This window comes from Macaca mulatta, chromosome 1, assembly GCF_049350105.2.
Source record: "Macaca mulatta isolate MMU2019108-1 chromosome 1, T2T-MMU8v2.0, whole genome shotgun sequence".
In the NCBI taxonomy this organism is placed as follows: Eukaryota; Metazoa; Chordata; class Mammalia; order Primates; family Cercopithecidae; genus Macaca; species Macaca mulatta.
In genome coordinates, this window is record NC_133406.1 from 232,336,298 (window position 1) to 232,355,593 (window position 19,296).

Below are 19,296 nucleotides of genomic sequence, written 5' to 3' on the forward strand. Positions count from 1 at the left end.
TGCTCCACTGAGCTGTGCAACTCACTCTTCTCACTCTTTGCTTCCTATCCACTTAACTGTGTTTTGGTTTTTAAAATTATTTTCATGTTGAATTAGCTTTTACCGCAGCAATCCAGGCGTTGCACCTAGTGAAGGTTCTGTTGCTTAGCATGTTACTACAGGATGTTTTTATTTCATCTTGGGTAACTATAGCTTTTATCTTGAAATACACTACCCATTAAATATTTTATATCAATTTTGATGTAATACATTGAGGTGAACAACTTAGATACAAATAAACTCTGAGATTTTTATCCAAAGATAGTTAATCTGTGGTGGTGATAACCTTAATTGGCCATGTACATGGATTTATTTACAAGTTCATAAATTTTAAAACATCTAAATCTTCCTTCAATTTAAAGCTCAGTCTATCATAAATATAAATGAAAATCTTTCTTTCGAAATTGACATGAGATGGCAAAGTAATTTTCTAAATATTTGTAATCCAGTGAACCCGTGCGGCCAGTCAAGGAATTACTTACACAGAATACACACAAGTATTTGCATCTTCAGATGCCTTTGTTATGCCCTTTTTGGAATGTCTGCTTGAGAAAACATTGTTTTCATTGTTCACTCTTCTCAAGCCATGCGTCTGAATGTGCCAGAAGACAGAGCTGCTTAGTGGGGCAAAAATACAATGAATTTTATTTACTGTTTGCGTGGCAGCTGAGGAAAAATGGAATTCACAGCAAAATCCCAGTTAAGGTCCAGTAGCAGCAAGGAGGTTGTGGAGGTGAAAACAGCAAAGAGGACAATGACAAAGAGGCTCTCAGAGCTTGTAGTTAATGGTTACATGGATTTCAGATACTAATAATTTTGGTGATTTTGTTTTAAAATTTTACATCCACAATATAGGGGAAGGCTTAGTTATATTTATTTTAGGAATGGTAAAATTTCCAGAGTTATTGACCATTTTATGTAGTCATTCAAAAATGATGATAGGAGAGTCTTGTAGGTCATCTAGTATGAACCTTTTCACTTTCTTATTCTTTTTAGGATTTTGTGCAGATTTTTTTTTTTAATTGTTAAAACAACATCCTAAAATCATTAAAGGCAATTTAAAACCTCACCACTAACACATAGTCTCACAGTGTCTGGCTTCGTCGTCTCACTTGCTGGCTTCTTGCTGTCTTCTGGTTTTTGTTTATGTACGTACGTGGTTTTATGTCATTGTCAACTTATGTATGCAGGTTTGCATACCTGTGAGTTGAGTCAGAACATTGAAATTATATTTCTAAAATTATAACTTGAAAATTTTTACAATTCATTTGGAACCTTTACCATTAACCCAAAATAAAGATACAGTGTATCTACTGCATCACATAGTAGGTATTTAGTACTTTTTAAATTGAATCACAGTAGGATCTCATTCTACTAACCACCCTTCCTCCAGTTTTAAATGACATTGGTACTGTTTCTTATGAAGAACTAAATTTGTATATGAGAGTAGGAAAAACAAGAGAAATAGAAATGTTGATATATTATACGTATGTACATATTACTCCATATTATGTATTCTTAATGTGACCTATAGTAAGAATTAGCCCTTAATATTAAAAAAGAAAAATGTAGATTCAAGTGAGATTTGCCTAAGATTTCAACTATTAATAAAATTAGACTATTTTTCCTATGGTTAATTCCCATCAGCCTTTGAACCAAACCCTTGCTTATAGAAGTCAATAGTATGGATAGAGTGGAGTTTATTTTCAAGTCCTTTCGGAAATGAGACAGCAAATTAAAAATCAATTATATGCACAGGAAAGTTGGTGTAAGGCAGTCAATTCTGTCAATTAGTTTGCAGAAAGATTCTACTGTTTAACAAGCTCTAAAGAAAAATGTATTTTTAAAATCCTTTAGTAAATGAAATAGGACAAGCATTTTATTAGAAAGGAAGAGATATTTCAAAAATGTATTTCAGTAGTTCATGTCAGTAGAAGTTGCCTCTGGGATAAATGTACAGATTCAACTGTGACCTTTCCATTCACATCCACGGCTCACTACTTTCTAGGCTTTCTCTTTATGCTATGGTCAAAGAAATTAATATGCCCATTTTGCTCTTTGTGTTTAGCAAGATTATTCTTTTCTTTTTGTCTTTAAGCAGTACGTTGTTTTAAGTTCATCATCCCCAGCCCTACTTTTGGATTAAAAAAATAAAAGCCAGCATACCTTGTGCTGTTCTTTAGGGCTCTGTGTGTGCACGCGTGTGCATGTGCACACATCTGTGTTTAGGCATTCAGGCTATACAGAGACCTGGAAAGTAACCCCACATTGAATACAAACACACCTTAAATTATTCCCGGCTGCTTGGGATAATCTTTTTAAATCGAAGAGTACTTTTGATGGTATATTTTTCATTTTTGCTTGAGCGGCGAGTAAGGGGAGTAATGGGGGGAGTCTTCAGCTTGAAAGATTAATAAATACTAGAGCAGTGGGTTATTGAAGCCATGTTTCCATCTCATTTTCAAGGGTATGTAAAAAAAAATGGAGATAGCATACACTTTCAGCCACTCTCTATCATCTTTCTCTGTTAATTTAAAAAATGAGAACAAGGCACAAGGGGACTTGAGAGATTGCATTTGTTCTCCCATAGACAGAGTGGTTATTTTATAAATGAAGAGGATGGAAAACCCTTTTCTTGTGCAGTTTCTTAGCAACAGAATTGGAGTCAATTTTAATGTGTGTGCTTAGCACATTCTACATATAGTGACATTAGAGTCTTACATTTTCACAGGTGAGACATACTACACTGGTAACTGGAATTGAGTGTTGGGAGAAGGAAACAGGAAGTGAAAAAATGAGAACCCTACCATGAGAGGAAGTCATTCATTTAAAGCTACCTCCTCTCTCCTGACATACTTCTGTCTTAAATCTAAAGTCTCCCTTAGGCTGGGCGCAGAAGCTCATGCTTGTAATACCAGCACTTTGGGAGGCAGAGGAGGGGAGATCAACTGAGGTCAGGAGTTCGAGACCAGCCTGGCCAACATAGCGAAACACTGTCTGTACTAAAAATACAAAAATTAGCTGGGCATGGTGGCGCATGCTTGTAATCTCAGCTGCATGGAAGGCTGAGGCAGGAGAATCACCTCCCCGGGAGGCAGAGGATGCATTGAGCCGAGATTGTGCCACTGCACTCCAGCCTGGGCGACAGAGCAAGACTCCATCTCAAATAAATAAATAAATAAATAAATAAATAAATAAATAAAAGATGCCCCGGAGTGGATGGAGAAGATGAAGTCAGAAGGCCACCAGGATCTTAGACCAGAGATGTTCACTCCTATTTTGTGCCTCACTGTTAAATTACATTATCAAATTAATGAGGAATTCTTGAGGACGGTTCTGTTTCCTCCTAACAGCATATCTCCCATAACAGTGTTTTTACGGCTTCAGTTATGTAGGACTCTGAGTCATGCATTCCTCTGACTTCTGCAGCCTCTCATTGTGTCAAGATTGAAGCTTTTTTAGTAACTGGATTAGACAATATTTACTACGTATGTTTACTATAAATTCAGCATTTGTGAGAGGAGCTGTTTTTCCTGAGTAGAAGCAAGAAAATACCTAGAAAGAAAAGTGTACCTGCTGTACACACAATTGGAAACTTGTTTTGAGTGCCTCTTTTGCTTCAGATGGTGCGCTGGGGCTCACAGGGCCTGCCGAGGTGAGCAGCTGCTCCCAGCTCTTGGACAGGGAGATCAGGAAGTGTGCTATAGAGGAGGCTTATTTGAGAGGACCTTGAAGGATGGATAGGATTTCACCGGGCAGAGTTGACAGAGGTTAATTGGAGAACAAGGGCTAAAAGAATTTGAATGGTTGGTTAGTAGCAAGTTGCCCAGTTTGGATGAAGCTTATGGGTAGGGGAGGATGTGAGGTAGCTAATTCAGAGCCTCCCACTTTTGACTGAGAAGTTTATGTTTAATTCAACAGGAAACGAGGAAAAATTACATATTTTTGACTGTGGGGAAGGATAGGACTGGAGCTGCCCTTGAAGACCAATCTGGCGGTAGCATTGGAAGAGTGGAGGTGGGCTGAGGACATCTTGTGAACTTGGCTGTGCATTAGAGTCATTGGGAGAACTTGAAAATGCCCCAATGCTGGCCTGTACCCTAGTTAGTCAGCATAATCCCTGGGGTAGGACGTGGGCATCCAGGCCCTGAGAACCACTGGACTGGATCAGGACTATGCTCCTAGTGAGAGACATTGAGAGCTGTCAGTGTACAGCAGCACTTCACACTGTTAGATGCACGCTGGAGTCACATGAGGAACTTTAGACACAGACAGAGACTTGGGTCCAATTTAATTCATCTGAGATACAAGTTTCCAATGTCCCAGGATGTTAGGACACTAATATGCAGCCAAAGTAGGTGGAAGATTGGGCTGGAAAATGGATGGGAGGTCAGGATGTTGAGGCAAGGAGTATTTTTTGTTTTTGTTTTTGTTTTGTTTGTTTGTTTGTTTAGAGAGGGAGTTTCGCTCTTCTTGCCCAGGCTGGAGTACAATGGCGCAATCTCGGCTCACAGCAACCTCCACCTCCCGGGTTCAAGCCATTCTCCTGCCTCAGCCTCTGGATTAGCTGGGATTACAGGCATGTGCCACCACACCTGGCTAATTTTGTATTTTTAGTACTTTTAGTTTCTCCATGTTGGTCAGGGTGGTCTCGAACTCTGGACCTCAGGTGATCCTCCCGCCTCGGCCTCCCAAAGTGTTGGGATTACAGGCGTGAGCCACCATGCCCGGCTTTTTTTGTTCTTTTTTGAGATGGAGTTTTGCTCTTGTCACCCAGGTTGGAGGGCCGTGGCACAATCTCAGCTCACTGCACCCTCTGCCTTCGGGGTTCAAGCGATTCTCCTGCCTCGGCTTCCTGAGTAGCTGGGATTATAGGCACGCGCCACCACACCCAGCTAATTTTTGTATTTTTAGTAGAGACGGGGTTTCACCATGTTGGCCAGGCTAGTCTCCAACTCCTGACCTCAAGTAATCCACCCGCCTCAGCCTCCCAAAGTGCTAGGATTACAGGCGTGAGCCACCGCACCCAGCTGAGGTAATGAGTATTGACTGCATTGTTGAAATAACGGATAGTTAAGCCCCAGGCTGCATAGAGAACATGGGAAACCAGTACGGAAGTGGTAGAGGAGTTGAGGGACACAGTCAAGAAGAGGGATATTGTGGAGATCATGGTAGCTGTGCAGTAAATAGGGAAAGTCTGTAGTTTCACATCTTAGGTATGGCTACCGGTAGATGGTTAGGCTAGAATAAAGAGCACCAACAATGGTAGACACAGACTAGAAGGGCCATGGGCAACCTTTTCCACGTTCCTGAGAGTGCTGTCAAAAGGTAGGATAGAGGAAGAGACTTAGCTAGCTAGGAAGAGACTTTGGTGCAGGTCACAGGATAAGGAGGAGATGGGTTTGGCAAGTGGTTGACACTGATGGGGGAACCTGGATGGGCATCGTTGATGAGACGGTGAGACAGGATCGCTACTGTTGACAAAACTGAACTTCTGTTCCTATAACTGGAGGGGTTAAAAGGGATTCTGTGTGGATCTGAAAGTGAGAAAGTTGCAGCAGGACTCGGGGGTTGGGGTATGAGGCCATTTGGAGAACTGCGTTTGAAAGGACAGTAGGTCTCTAAGGGACGTCCATGTGAGGCGTCAGTTGGGATTTGCTAGGGTGAGCATCTGGTCAGAAGGATGTCTAGTCTGGACTGGGCTGGGAATACAGGAAGGGCTGGGAAGGAAGGAAGCATGTGCTATGCTGGCCATTTAGGTCCCATGGAGAGGGAGGTGCGGGTTGCCTCCACACGCAGCTCTGCTGGGTGCTGTGCTTCTCAATGGCTGTTCCTTGGAGCTCCTGGCTCCTCAATGGGATCACTAAATCATTAACTGGTAAATGGAGCCAACGTGCATTAACATGGAGAGGTTGAAGGTGGAGGAAAGGTGCGAGGAGACAGAGTTTTGTGAATGGACGACTGTGTAGAACTAAGATCGCAGATTTGAGTGTTGGCTGTAGAATATATTCCTGCTGTTTTTCTCCTCAGTCACTCAATGAGTACTGACTGTGTATGAGGCACCTTCTCAACTCTGGGAATAGAAATAACCGTGGAGGTACTGTTCTTATGAGATTTGCATTCTAGTAGGGACCACAGACAAATAAGCAAATTAACTTAAATAAGATGAATTCAGGTAGATGCCATGAGGAGGATGAACTAGTTTTGCCACACAGAGACTGAGTAGGGTAGAGGTTGTATAGCTATAAAAGTGCCTCCTTCAGGGGAGAAGGAGCTTCTCATTCCATGTTACTATTCTCTCAAGTCATTCTGAGTAAATGATACCACTGATCACTCATGTCAGTCAAGAGTGATCTGTGTTTTTCGAGAAATTCAAATTACTTGACCCCCATCCAATAATCTTTGTGGTCCTGTTTCACAATTGCCTATAAACTGCTCATTGTTAGGACCTGCTAAATAAATGTCTTTAGGACTCAATAACTTTCAGAATTTAGAACAGATTAAATTTAGCTGAAAGGAAAGACGGGACCTCTGCTACGGAAGTGCAATCACATAGTGGTCTTTGACAGAGCAGTCTATGCGTTTTTCATACCTAGATGTGCATTTTTCAGCATGAGGGACACAATAATAGAGTATTTTTTAAATTCTAACAATATTCTTTCAGGTTTTTTCGTGACATTTTGGATTGGGGAAAAGATTAGAAGAGAAAGGTCTGGTTCTTGTTAAAACTTTTGTTGATAATCTTGTGTCAGCTGTGGATGAATACTCCCCATGGCCAGGAGAAAGAGAACAGGGAGAAGTTGGAGCTGAACCCAAAATGGGGCTCTGTCTAGCCGACAGAGTTCCCTTTAAATGTCACAGTCGTTTCACTTTCTTTGATGCTTCCTCAGTGTAATATGTTTTATCCAAATAGGCCAAAGAGCCAAAAACAAACAAACAAAAGACATGAAGGAGCTGGATGTGTGGATAATTCATTTCCTCTCTGTAAGGAACATTTCTTTGATCCTTTATTAGGCCACAAAATGTTTCTGCCTGCCGTTAGCCATTCTTGACTGTGTTGAGAGGCCCCGCCAATCCCAGCTGGCCTGGAGTCAGAGCAGCCTGATCTTCCACCAGCCTGGGAAGAAGGCCATAAAGGCCGATCTCGTGTCTCAGGGCTGTCCCCAAGTTAACCAAGCGAAAGAGCTGCAGTGCTGTCGTGTGAGGTTTCGTACGTGAGGTTTCCTGTGTGAGTGGTGTGACATCGTGTCCGGTCATTCTTCAGTTTGTGATTTTTTTCAAAAACAAGAAATTCTGGTTCTTCCTCCTTTTTTGTTTTTTGTTTTGTTTTGTTTTTTTGAGATGGAGTCTCGCTTTGTCGCCCAGGCTGGAGTGCAATGGCGTGATCTTGGCTCATTGCAACCTCCGCCTCTAGGGTTCCAGAGATTCTCTTGCCTCAGCCTCCCAAGTAGCTGGGACTATAGGTGTGTGCCACCATGCCCGGCTAATTTTTGTAGTTTTAGTAGAGATGGGGTTTTACCATGTTGGCCAAGCTGGTCTCGAACTCCTGACCTCGTGATTTGCCTGCCTTGGCCTCCCAAAGTACTGGGATTACAGACATGAGCCACTGTGCCTGGCCTTTTTTTTTTTTTTCCCCCTTTTTATTCCCTTCCCTCACTTCTACTTTTTTCAGATAACTCTTCATCTATCTGTGGAAAATGCAGTAATTATTTTCTTTAGAATATTTATGCTGGGAAGGCAAAAGTGTTGGTAAAACCGCTTTCTGGTTGAGTCTGTGCCTTAGACCAGTTGCTGTACCTTGGGAGAGTCACTGGTCCTCTCACTAAGAAATGAGAGTAATAATAATTAAATAGTCCTCTTCTGGCTCTGAAAGGCCCAGATACTGATAATAGGAAACGTCATCGGAGAAACATTTATTAAATGCCTCTCATGTGCAGAAGCTTCCAGATGGCCCTGAACAGGAACTCCTCACCTCAAGGAGATGATGTTCTAATGGCAGTGGTGGACTTGGATGCCCAGAACATAGTGCTGGGCAGAATGGGGAAGTTCCATGGGGTACACAGAAAGATGGAAACACAGGAGTATGACATGACATAGGCATGAGATAGGAAGGAAATTTGTTTAGAGCTGCAGCAGTGGTGAGTGGAAGTACTCAGGAATCCAAGTCAGATCACCCCACACAATAGCGGCTCCGCAGACCACAGAACTACCCTGTGAGGAGACAGAGAGAGTGCAGGATGTATTCAGAGAAGCAGGCAGGGCCTGGCTCGAGTTGGATCTGGAGCTGGGGTGGCAGATGCAGGCAAGTGCCACACACACACCTTCTGTGTCCATTGCATACATGGTTAACACAGCACAGCCTCCACTGGAGCTGAAACAAAACCTTAGAATCCACATGCTTGGTAGATTTTACCTCTGCGTAAAAGTGGGGTTCCTCAGGCAGCAACCTTTGCTGTTCTGCAGCCTCCGCTGGTGATACCCAGGCAAACAGGGTCTGGAGTGGACCTCCAGCAAACTCCAGCAGACGTAGCAGAGGGGCCTGACTGTTAGAAGGAAAACTAACAAACAGAAAGGAATAGCATCAACATCAACAAAAAGGACGTACACACAGAAACCCCATCTGAAGGTCACCGACATCAAAGGCCAAAGGTAGATAAATCCACGAAGACGAGGAAAAAACAACGCAAAAAGACTGAAAATTCCAAAAACCAGAAAACCTCTTCTCCAAAGGAGTACAACTCCTTGCCAGCAAGGGAACAAAACTGGATGGATAATGACTTTGACAAATTGACAGAAGTAGGCTTCAGAAGGTGGGTAATAACAAACTCCTCCCAGCTAAAGGAGCATGTTCTAACCCAATGTAAGAAAGCTAAGAACCTTGAAAAAAGGATAGAGGAATTGTTAACTAGAATAACCAGTTTAGAGAAGAACATAAATGATCTGATGGAGCTGAAAAACACATTAGGAGAACTTCGTGAAGCATGCACAAGTACCAATAGCCGAATTGATCAAGCAGAAGAAGGGGTATCAGAGATTGAAGATCTGCTTAATGAAATAAAGCGTGAAGACAAAATTAGCGAAAAAAGAACGAAAAGAAATGAACAGGCCAGGCGCGGTGGCTCAAGCCTGTAATCCCAGCACTTTGGGAGGCTGAGGTGGGTAGATCACAAGGTCAGGAGATTGAGACCATCCTGGCTAACATGGTAAAACCCCATCTCTACTAAAAACCCACAAAAAAATTAGCTGGGCATGGTGGTGGGTGCCTGTAGTCCCAGCTAGTCGGGAGACTGAGGCAGGAGAATGGTGTGAACCCGGAAGGCAGTGCTTGCAGTGAGCCGAGATCGCGCCACCACTCCAGCTTGGGTGACAGAGCGAGACTCTAAAAAAAAAAAAGAAATGAAACGAACAAAGCCTCCAAGAAATATGGGACTATCTGAAAAGACCAAACCTATGTTTGATTGGTGTACCTAAAATTAACATGGAGAATGGAACCAAGTTGGAAAACACTCTTCAGGATATTATCCAGGAGAACTTCCCCAACCTAGCAAGACAGGCCAACATTCAAATTCAGGAAATACAGAGAACACCACAAAGATAACTTCTCGAGAAGAGCAACCCCAAGACACATAATCTTGGATTTACCAAGGTTGAAATGAAAGAAAAAATGTTAAGGGCAGCCAGAGAGAAAGGTTGGGTTACCCACAAAAGGAAGCCCATATCAGACTAACAGCGGATCTCTCTGCAGAAGCCCTACAAGCCAGAAGACAGTGGGGACCAGTATTCAACATTCTTAAAAGAATTTTCAACCCAGAATTTCATATCCAGCCAAACTAAGCTTCATAAGCGAAGGAGAAATAAAATCCTTTACAGACAAGCAAATGCTGAGAGATTTTGTCACCACCAGGTCTGCCCTACAGGAGCTCCTGAAGTAAGCACTAAAGATGGAAAGGAACAACTGGTGCCTGCCCCTGCAAAAACACGCCAAATTGTAAAGACCATCAACACTATGAAAACTAACACAAGGACAGAAAACCAGACACCACATGTTCTCACTCATAAGTGGGAGTTGAACAATGAGAACACATGGACACAGGGAGGGGAACATCACACACCCAGGGCCTGTTGGGGGATGGGGGTCTTGGGGAGGGAGAGCATTAGGAGAAATACCTAATGTAGATGATGGGTTGATGGGTGCAGCAAACCTCCATGGTACGTGTAAACATACGTAACAAACCTGCACGTCTGCCCATGTATCCCAGAACTTAAAGTATTAAAAAAAAAAGTGAGGCTCCCACCCCAGGTGGTTGATGATGGAAGACGATTGTCTGTCTCTCTTGTGCAGTTGGTTCAGAACCAAGATCACCTCAGTAATTTCCTGCTCATGAAGATTAGTTTCTTCAACCACTGAGCATTGGGGCTGGCCCATCTGCATGTGTAGATAGATGATGGCTTAAAAATAAGGAGAAAAGAGTCCAGATGCTCGGGTGTGGTGTGGGTATGCGAGAGTCCAGGCCGAAGTGACAGAATGCAAGGTGCCAAGCACTTTAATTGGTACACTGAGGAATTTGTGCTTTTTACTGTCCTTGAATAGAGCCATAGTCAGCTTTGGAATTCAAATAAAAGTCTGTACCTTGGTGGAACAGCAGTTACATACTGCAAGATCTTCCATGGTGCAACCTGTCTTGGTTCAAGAAAGTGTTTTCAGTGACCCTAGTTTGGTTCTCTTAGGTGAAACCAAACTAAATATAGCTGAGATGTGGAAGCATGCTTGATACCCCAAATAATTTATGGGTCTTCCTTTAGGTAGATACAAAGCTTAAAAAAATGTTTTATCCCTATGAAACCCCTAAAATAATTTTGCCTAAAAGCACATACCCACTCCCAAATTTAAATTGACCTTTTTTGTTTTGTTTTGTTTTGTTTTTTTAAGTACAGTGGCTCCATCTCACCGCAAGCTCCACATCCTGGGTTCACACCATTCTCCTGCCTCAGCCTCCCAACTAGCTGGGACTATGGGCGCCCGCCACCACACCTGGCTAATTGTTTTGTATTTTTAGTAGAGATAGGGTTTCATCATGTTAGCCAGGATGTCTCGATCTCCTGACCTTGTGATCTGCCTGCCTCAGCCTCCCAAAGTGCTGGGATTACAGGCGTGAGCCACCACACCTGACCTTTTTTTTTTTTTTTTTTTAAATCATAAGGATGTAACTTCTAACATTACAAACATTGACATTTAAAAATAAAATTGCCCCATCACTCTTTTAAATATTAAAAGTGAATTTTAAATACCATAGTGATTTATGCCCCTTATCATCTTTTTTTTAAATAAAGAAAACACGTTTAATTGGCTCACAGTCCTATAGGCTGTATAAGCATGACACCAACATCTGCGCAGTTCCTAGGGAGGCCTCAGGGAGCTTTTACTTAAGGCGGACGCTGAAGCGGGAATACCACATCACATGGTGGAAGAAGGAGCAAGGGGATGGGGCTGCCACACACTTCTAAGCAAACGGGTCTTGCAAGAACTCACTCACTATTGCAAGGACAGCACCCAGAGGATGGTGCTTAAACCATTCATGAGAGATCCACCCGCGTGATCCAGTCACCTTCCACCAGGTCCCATCTCCAACATTGGGGATTACATTTCAACATCAGATTTGGGAGGGGACAAATACTCCAACTATATCATTCCATTCCTGGCTTCCTGCAAACCTCATGTCCTTCTCACATTACAAAATACAATTATCCCTTATCAATAGTCCCCTAAAGTCTTACCTCATTCCAATATAAACTCAAAAGTCCTAAGTCTCATCTGGGACAAGGCAAGTCCCTTCCACCTGTGAGCCTGTAGAATCAAAAACAAGTTATTTACTTCTAAGATACAATGCGGGTATAGGCATTGGATAAACATTCCCATCCCAAAAGGTAGGAATCAGTCAAAAGAAAGGGGCGCATTGAGCCCAATGCAAGTCCTAAACCCAGCAGGGCAATCATTAAATCTTCAAGCTCCAAAATAGCCCTTGACTCCATTTGCTACATCCTGGGGGCAGTGATGGGTGGGGGGCCTGCCAAGGCCTTGGGCAGTTCCACCTCTGTGGCTTTGAGTGCCTGCAGCTTCTCCAGGCATACAGTGCAAGCTGCTGATGGATCTACCATTCCTGGGTCTGGAAGACAATGGCCCTTTCCCACAGCTCCACTAGGCAGTGCCCCAGTGGGGACTCTGTGTGGGCCCTCCAACCCCACATTTCCCATCCACACTGTCCTAGTAGAATATCTGTGTGAGGGCTCCATCCCTGCAGCAGGCCTCTGGACTGGGATACATCCTCTGAAATCTTGGCAGAGGCTGCCAAGCCTCCATCGCTCCTGCACTCTGTACACCTGCAGACTTAACACCACCTGGAAGCTGCCACAGACCTCTGGCTTGCACCCTCTGAAGCAGCAGCCTGAGCTATATCAGAGGCCCTTTGAGCCAAGGATGTAGCCAGAGGGGCCTGTGGGAAGCAATGTCCCGAGGCTGCAGAGGGCAGCAAACCCCAAGCCTGGCCCTGGAAACCATTCTTTCTTCTTAGGTTTCTGATCCTATGATGGGAGGGGCTGCTGGGAAGGTCTTTGAAATGCCCCAAAGCCTTTCCCTCTTTGTCTTGGATATCAGCCCTTGGCTCCCTTTTAGTTACGCAAATATCTCGAGCAAGTGATTGCTTTACAGCCTTGTCTCCTGAGAAAGCTTTTTTTTTTTTTTTGAGATGGAGTCTCTCCTGTTGCCCAGGCTGGAGTGCAGTGGTGCGATCTCGGCTCGCTGCAACCTCTGCCTCCTGGGTTCGAGTGATTCTCCTGCCTCAGCCTCCCGGGTAGCTGGAATTACAGGCGAGTGCCACCATGCCTGGCTCATTTTTTGTATCTGTAGTAGAGATGGGGTTTCATCATGTTGGCCAGGCTGGTTTTGAACTCCTGACCTCGTGATCCACCCGCCTCGACCTCCCAAAGGCGTGAGCCACCACGCCCGACCAAAAGCTTTTCTTTCTTTGCCACATTGCCAGGGTGCAAATGTTCCAAACTTCTTTGCTCTGCTTCCCTTTTAAGTATAAATTCCAACTTTAAGTCATTTCTTTGTTCCCACATTTGAGTTAAAACCAGTCTAATGTTGCATCTTATTCTTTTCCCCCTTTAATTTTTATTTCCATTCTACTTCCCCAGGGACTTTATACTAAGGTGATACATTTTATGCTTGAAAGTCTAGTGTCAGATTCACCTTTAGTACTACTTCCTGCAACAAAAAGTGTGTGTATTGAAATTGGGTGTATGGTTATTTCCTTTAATAATAAAGCTAAGTATAGAAGAAACTTTTTTTCAAATTATGATTATTAGAGCACAGTTGATGAAAACAACTAAATATTGTAAATGTTGATATAATTTTAATTTTTGCTTAACATTTATTGGAAATACATTGTATGGGTTTTTTTAAAACACATAAGTGCCCAGAAACCTTGTCTACATGAGTAAGTAGATGGGAATGATGGTTTTGTTACAGTGTCACTCAGTTATTTGAATTCTTTCCATAGTAATGCCAAAAGTATAATTTGTCATCAGACTGATTTTCTGTAATCTATCAGATGACACTTCCACTAGGACCTCCTTGTGTTTTGTTGAAAGCAGAGCATCAGAAAGTATCTGACTTGTGGAGTCTTTCTCATCCTGACCTCAGAGCTCGGCACTGTGTCAGCACCAGTGTCAGTGTTTTAAATTGTCCCCTTGTTCAGTGCCCCTAGGGCAATGCTGCCCGGTAGCCTTCCAGATGGGAGCAGGGGAGAGGAGGCTGCCTTTGTGAAGTGAGAGGGGGGCAGTGGTGGGGGTAGAAGAAGAGAGGCTGCATCCCCTCACAGGAGCGTGTGCCTTCTCAGGCTGATGGGTTGTCGGAAAGAGAACATAGGAAAAAAATGTCTTTTGTGTCCATACATACCATTTTGCGGAATATGGTCTTATACCTCTTATATGCCAGACCCAATTCTGGGCACTGGGAGAGTCAAGGAAACCCAGGCCCCTATAGGAGCTGGGGTAGTGGTGTAGAGAGGGCTAGTTTGGAAGCTTAGGGCAGGAAACCGGGCTGCACATTGCGTTGGAGATTGAATGATGAGAAACTTGTTATCCTTGCCCTCCAAGGGTTTATCATCTGAGGTCACATGATAAAGCAAAACAGCCCCCTCACCCCCAAAAACAAAAAACCTCCCAGAACTGAAGAAAACCCTCTGCTAGCTCTTGTTATTGAATGTGTTCATAGAGTACTTACATTACTCTGGCATACTTTCTTTTTTTTTTTTTTTTTTTTTTTTTGAGATGGAGTCTCCCTCTGTCACCCAGGCTGGAGTGCAGTGGCACAGTCTTGGCTCACTGCAACCTCCGCCTCCTGGGTTCAAGCGATTCTCCTGCCTCAGCCTCCCTGAGTAGCTGGGACTACAGGCGTGCACCACCACGCCCAGCTAATTTTTTTTTTTTTATTTTTAGTAGAGACGAGGTTTCACCATGTTGGCCAGACTGGTCTCAAACTCTTGACTCTTGACGTCAGGTGATCCGCTGGCCTCAGCCTCCCAAAGTGCTGAGATTACAGACGTGAGCCACTGTGCCCAGCCTTTTTTTTTTTTTTAAATAAGATGGAGTCTCACTCTGTTGCCAGGCTGGAGTTCAGTGGCGTGATCTCGGCTTACTGCAACCTCCGACTCCCTGGTTCAAGCGGTTCTCTTGCTTCAGCCTCCTGAGTAGCTGGGATTACAGGCATGCGCCACCACGCCCAGATAATTTTTTGTATTTTTAGTAGAGACAGAGTTTCACCATATTGACCAGGATGGTCTCGATCTCCTGACCTCCTGTCCGCCTGCCTCGGCCTCCCAAAGTGCTAGGATTACAGGCGTGAGCCACCGTGCCTGGCCATAAACCATTTTTAGAAGGAGTTAGGCTTTACCAGACTGCCAAAGGGTCCATGGCACAAAAGAGATAAAGAACTGTGCACTCAGTGCTGGCCCCTTCCACATACCACAGATAGTTTCCAAAGTCCAAGATGACAGTTTCAATACAGTGGTTTCATGGAAGGATGCTGGATGGTGTTGGTGTTGGGCAGAGTATTACTGGCTTGGTACATGCACCATGGGTATTTTTTGTTTGTTTGTTTGTTTGAGACAGAGTTTCACTCTTGTTGCCCAGGCTGGAGTGCAATGAGACGATCTCAGCTTACTGCAACCTCTGCCTCCCAGATTGAAGCAATTCTCCTGCCTCAGCCTCCCCAGTAGCTGGGATTACAGGCTTTTGCCACCACGCCCAGCTAATTTTTTGTATTTTTAGTAGAGTTGGAGTTTCACTGTTTTGGCCAGGCTGGTCTCAAACTCTTGACCTCAGGTGATCCACCCACCTCGATCTCCCAAAGTGCTGTGATTACAGGCGTGAACCACTGTGCCCAGCTCACACCATAGGTATTTTAAATGTTGCATTAGACTCTCAGACCTGTTATTGTCCCGCATTATCCTAAGGATGCTGCTATTTCCTGTAATCCTGTTTACAGTCAGGTATCAGGGAATCCACCTGGAACTGCCAAGGGGTGTGGTTCCCAAGGGTCATCGACCTTCCTTGCTCCTCCTTTCCATCTCTGAGGGAGAAAACTTCCATTGCCTCCAGATTGTGTTTCAAAACAATGGAGAATGTTCTTGGTTTTATTACTAAGTAGTCTTGACCTCTAGCTTCATAGTTATTGTTTGCTTTGTTTCTTTAACATCTTGACATTCATTATTTTCTTCCTGGTGCTTTCTTAGGCAGTTGATTCCTCCACGCACCAGCTCCCCTGACTTGAAAGCTGCAGAGATGCATTTAGATCAGGTTTCTTGCATGCTGCCGGCTTTATCTCATTTACAGTATCGCATTTCTGTTGCCATACACTGTAGGATCTGGGCCTCCCCACAGCTTTAGAACAATTAGTAATTGAACAGGAAGTGTGTTTTTATTACAGTGGCCTTTTGATTTTGATTTTACAATCATGTAGTGTTTAGCAGAGAGCAGAGGTGGGCAAGTGGCTCTCTCAAACACATTTTTGACAGAGAGAAGTCTGTTGTTTCAGCCACTTGGCTATCTGTCAGCGGTTCTCAGACTTCCCCCTTGTGTGGGTTGCCTGGCAACCTGGGGCTGGAGCAATCAAACCGTGCGTGGCCAGTGCTTCTCCAGCCCAGATTGGGAGATGATTTATTGGTGGAACTGTAAGTACAGTAAACCCAAGCCTCAGAAATGGACCCTTTTTCTTTTTTAAACCAGGAGTTTATAGAAACCATATCAAGGCAAAAAGAGAGAGAGAGAGAATATCAGTTAGAGAGCTTTGTTGTAAACATTTTAAATAATAAAATTAGGGCCTGTAATGAGTCTGTTATTATCCAGATATGTATAAGTTAATATTTTTTTCTTAGTTGGATTATTACCTTTTTTTTTCTTTAACTATTTTACTGGAACACTCAACATTTTAAAAGTTAGTATTTTTAAATGCTAAATTTGAGTACTTCTGATACCATCAGAGGTAAACTGAGGCCTTGGTAGAATCAGACGTAGAATCAGAGCCCAGCTCTCCCAGGTTTAATATAGTGAGCACAAAATGCTGATTGCTCTTCTCACAAGTTTTCAAAATTAGCTAAAAAATTCAAAGACCCATCTATATGGGAAATCCCTATACCTTGTGCTCCATTTTGCTGTGAACCTAAAATTGCTCTAAAAAATAAAGTTTATGAAAACATTTTGAAAATGCAAAGATTCTGCCTTACCATATGCTGTTGTAACAGATGTTTTAGTAGGTCTCTCTCTTCATATATGTATGCATCCTTTTAACTGAAAACTATCCTATAATTTTTTTCCTATACGAGTGAGATCTGGCTGGGCGCAGTGGCTCATGCCCATAATCCCAACTCTTTGGGAGGCTGAGGGAACAGGATTGCTTGAAATCAAGAGTTCAAGACCAAGCCTGGGCAACATAGTGAGAACCCTGTCTCTACAAAAAAATATTTTAAAATTAGCTGGGCATGGTGACTGACACATACCTGTAGTCTGAACTACTTGGGAGGCTGAGCCAGGAGGATCATTTGAGCCCAGAAGCTCCATGTTACAGTGAGCTGTGATCATACCACTGCAGCCTAGGTGGCAGAGCAAGACCCTGTCTCTAAAAATAATAATAAATAATCATAAAAGTGAAATCTGACAGCTCTTGTTGAGATTTCTCCTTCATAGCATCTCAGATATCACAAATGAGGATGAAAAGGACTCTATTTCTGGGGACATACTGTATGAGGGTAGGGGGAGCAGCCTGGCTTAGCAGTAACCTGAGCATTTCTTTTTGTAAAATTTTAGAGAAATATTTTGGAACTCAAACCCCTCTGCATGCAGCCCAGTGTATCCAGCTGTGTATGTAAATGAGCTATTAGTATGTTTGTATTCCTTATAAATATACAGATCTAATCTGTTTGTGTGTGTAATTTACACACAGCTGTGTTCGTGCTTCCGTATTACCAATATTTTCAGCAAGAGTGAGGTATCATGGGAGTGCTGTTGTTCCAAACAAAAACCAGCAGCATAGCCTTGTGGTGGGGCCCATTATCAGCCCCTGATCTTGGGACCCTCCCTTGGGGGACTCTCTTGAAAGTCACAGCCGCCCTGCATGGGGATAGCCATCCTGCATGGGGTAGGTGGGAGACCAGAGTACCTGTAACAGAAAATAAAACAGCCAGGCGCGGTGGCTCACACCTGTAATCCCAGCACTTTGGGAGGCCAAGGCGGGCGGATCACGAGGTCAGGAGATTGAGACCATCCTGGCTAATACGGTGAAACCCCATGTCTACTAAAAATACAAAAAAATTAGCCGGGCATGGTGGCAGGCGCCTGTAGTCCCAGCTGCTTGGGAGGCTGAGGCGGGAGAATGGCGTGAACCAGGAAGGTGGAGCTTACAGTGAGCCGAGATCGCGCCACTGCACTCCAGGGCGACAGAGCGAGACTCCATCTCAAAAAAGGAAAAAAAAAAAAAAAAAGAAAAGAAAAAAAATAATGACCACCTGTTAGACAGGGATCTGCATTATGACTGAGGTTTGGCTTTTGTCATTGAAATGCTCCCTCCACCCCCACCCTGGACTACATTTCCTAAAGGGGTAATTGATTTTCCTTTCTTCTTTGAGATCATTCTTTAAATGAACAGAGTCAAATTAGGAACCCAGTCCCATGTTGTATTGTCATGAAGGGGAAACAAAATCCAGGAGCCCCTTCTCTGTCAGGAGCTGACAGAAGGCCCTGGTGCTCGTCGGGGTCTTCAGTTTCCCTTGTTTGGGAAGTGGGGCAGATGTTAAGAACTTTGGCATTTGGTCGAGTTCTTCTGGAAGACAAGTTTTACGTAATTTGAAATAACAGCCCTATGTGATTTTATTTTAGGAATTTATGATATCATTGCCCATGATTCTAACAGTATAGTTATTTTGCCTCCCTAATAGAAAACTTGGAGTGCTTTGGATGATTTAGTATTTTACAAAAAAAGAAGTTAGGATTATTCTAGACCTGTGCTTTCCAATATGGTAACCACTGGTGTCTTGTGGCGATTATTCTAGACCTGTGCTTTCCAATATGGTAACCACTGGTGTCTTGTGGCTGTTGAGCATCTGAAATGCGCTGGCCCAAGTATAGATGTGCAGTCAGTGTAAAATACACACTGATTTCAAAGACTGAGCAGGAAGAAAAAGAATGTAAAATATTTCATTACTAACTTTTATATTGATTACATGTTGAAATGATAATATTTTTGATCTATTGAGTTAAATAAAACATTTCAATTAACTTTACCTGTTTTTTTTTTTAAATATGGTTACTGGAAAAGTAAAACTTACATTTTTGGCTTATATTTCTATCGGGCAACCACTGGTCTAGATTCCTTTAATTACAGTTTTTGCAAAAGGTTTTCTCGCTAAGGATTTCCACTTTTTTGTTCCCTTGTAACTTCTGGACAATCCACATTTCTTTTTTTAGCTTATTTCTCTTTCCTCCTGTGTTGAGATCTACTTTGCCAAGGAAAGGTGAACATTTTAATGACCTACTTAGGAGCCACTTTACAGGGGCATTTATGTAGAGACTGTAGGGTGATATTGTAGGGAGGGAAAGAGCCTCCCATGCCCATTTGGGTTCTGTCATGAGTGTTGGGTTATTTTATTTATTTATTTATTTATTTGAGATTGAGTTTCGTTGTGTTGCCCAGGTTGGAGTGCA

At 43.2% G+C, this 19,296-nt stretch overlaps 1 protein-coding gene and 2 long non-coding RNA genes across 24 annotated transcripts in view; all 3 read left to right on the forward strand.

Moving 5' to 3' along the window:
* RERE (arginine-glutamic acid dipeptide repeats) overlaps positions 1-19,296 on the forward strand; it is a 469,651-nt gene that overhangs the window by 368,108 nt on the left and 82,247 nt on the right.
* LOC144336622 (uncharacterized) lies at positions 1,857-9,112 on the forward strand. The gene is made up of 3 exons (XR_013408601.1): positions 1,857-3,091; positions 4,595-4,816; positions 7,405-9,112. It is a non-coding gene; the product is annotated as an uncharacterized LOC144336622 (long non-coding RNA).
* On the forward strand, positions 12,586-17,773 carry LOC144336620 (uncharacterized). The gene is made up of 2 exons (XR_013408597.1): positions 12,586-14,626; positions 16,943-17,773. It is a non-coding gene; the product is annotated as an uncharacterized LOC144336620 (long non-coding RNA).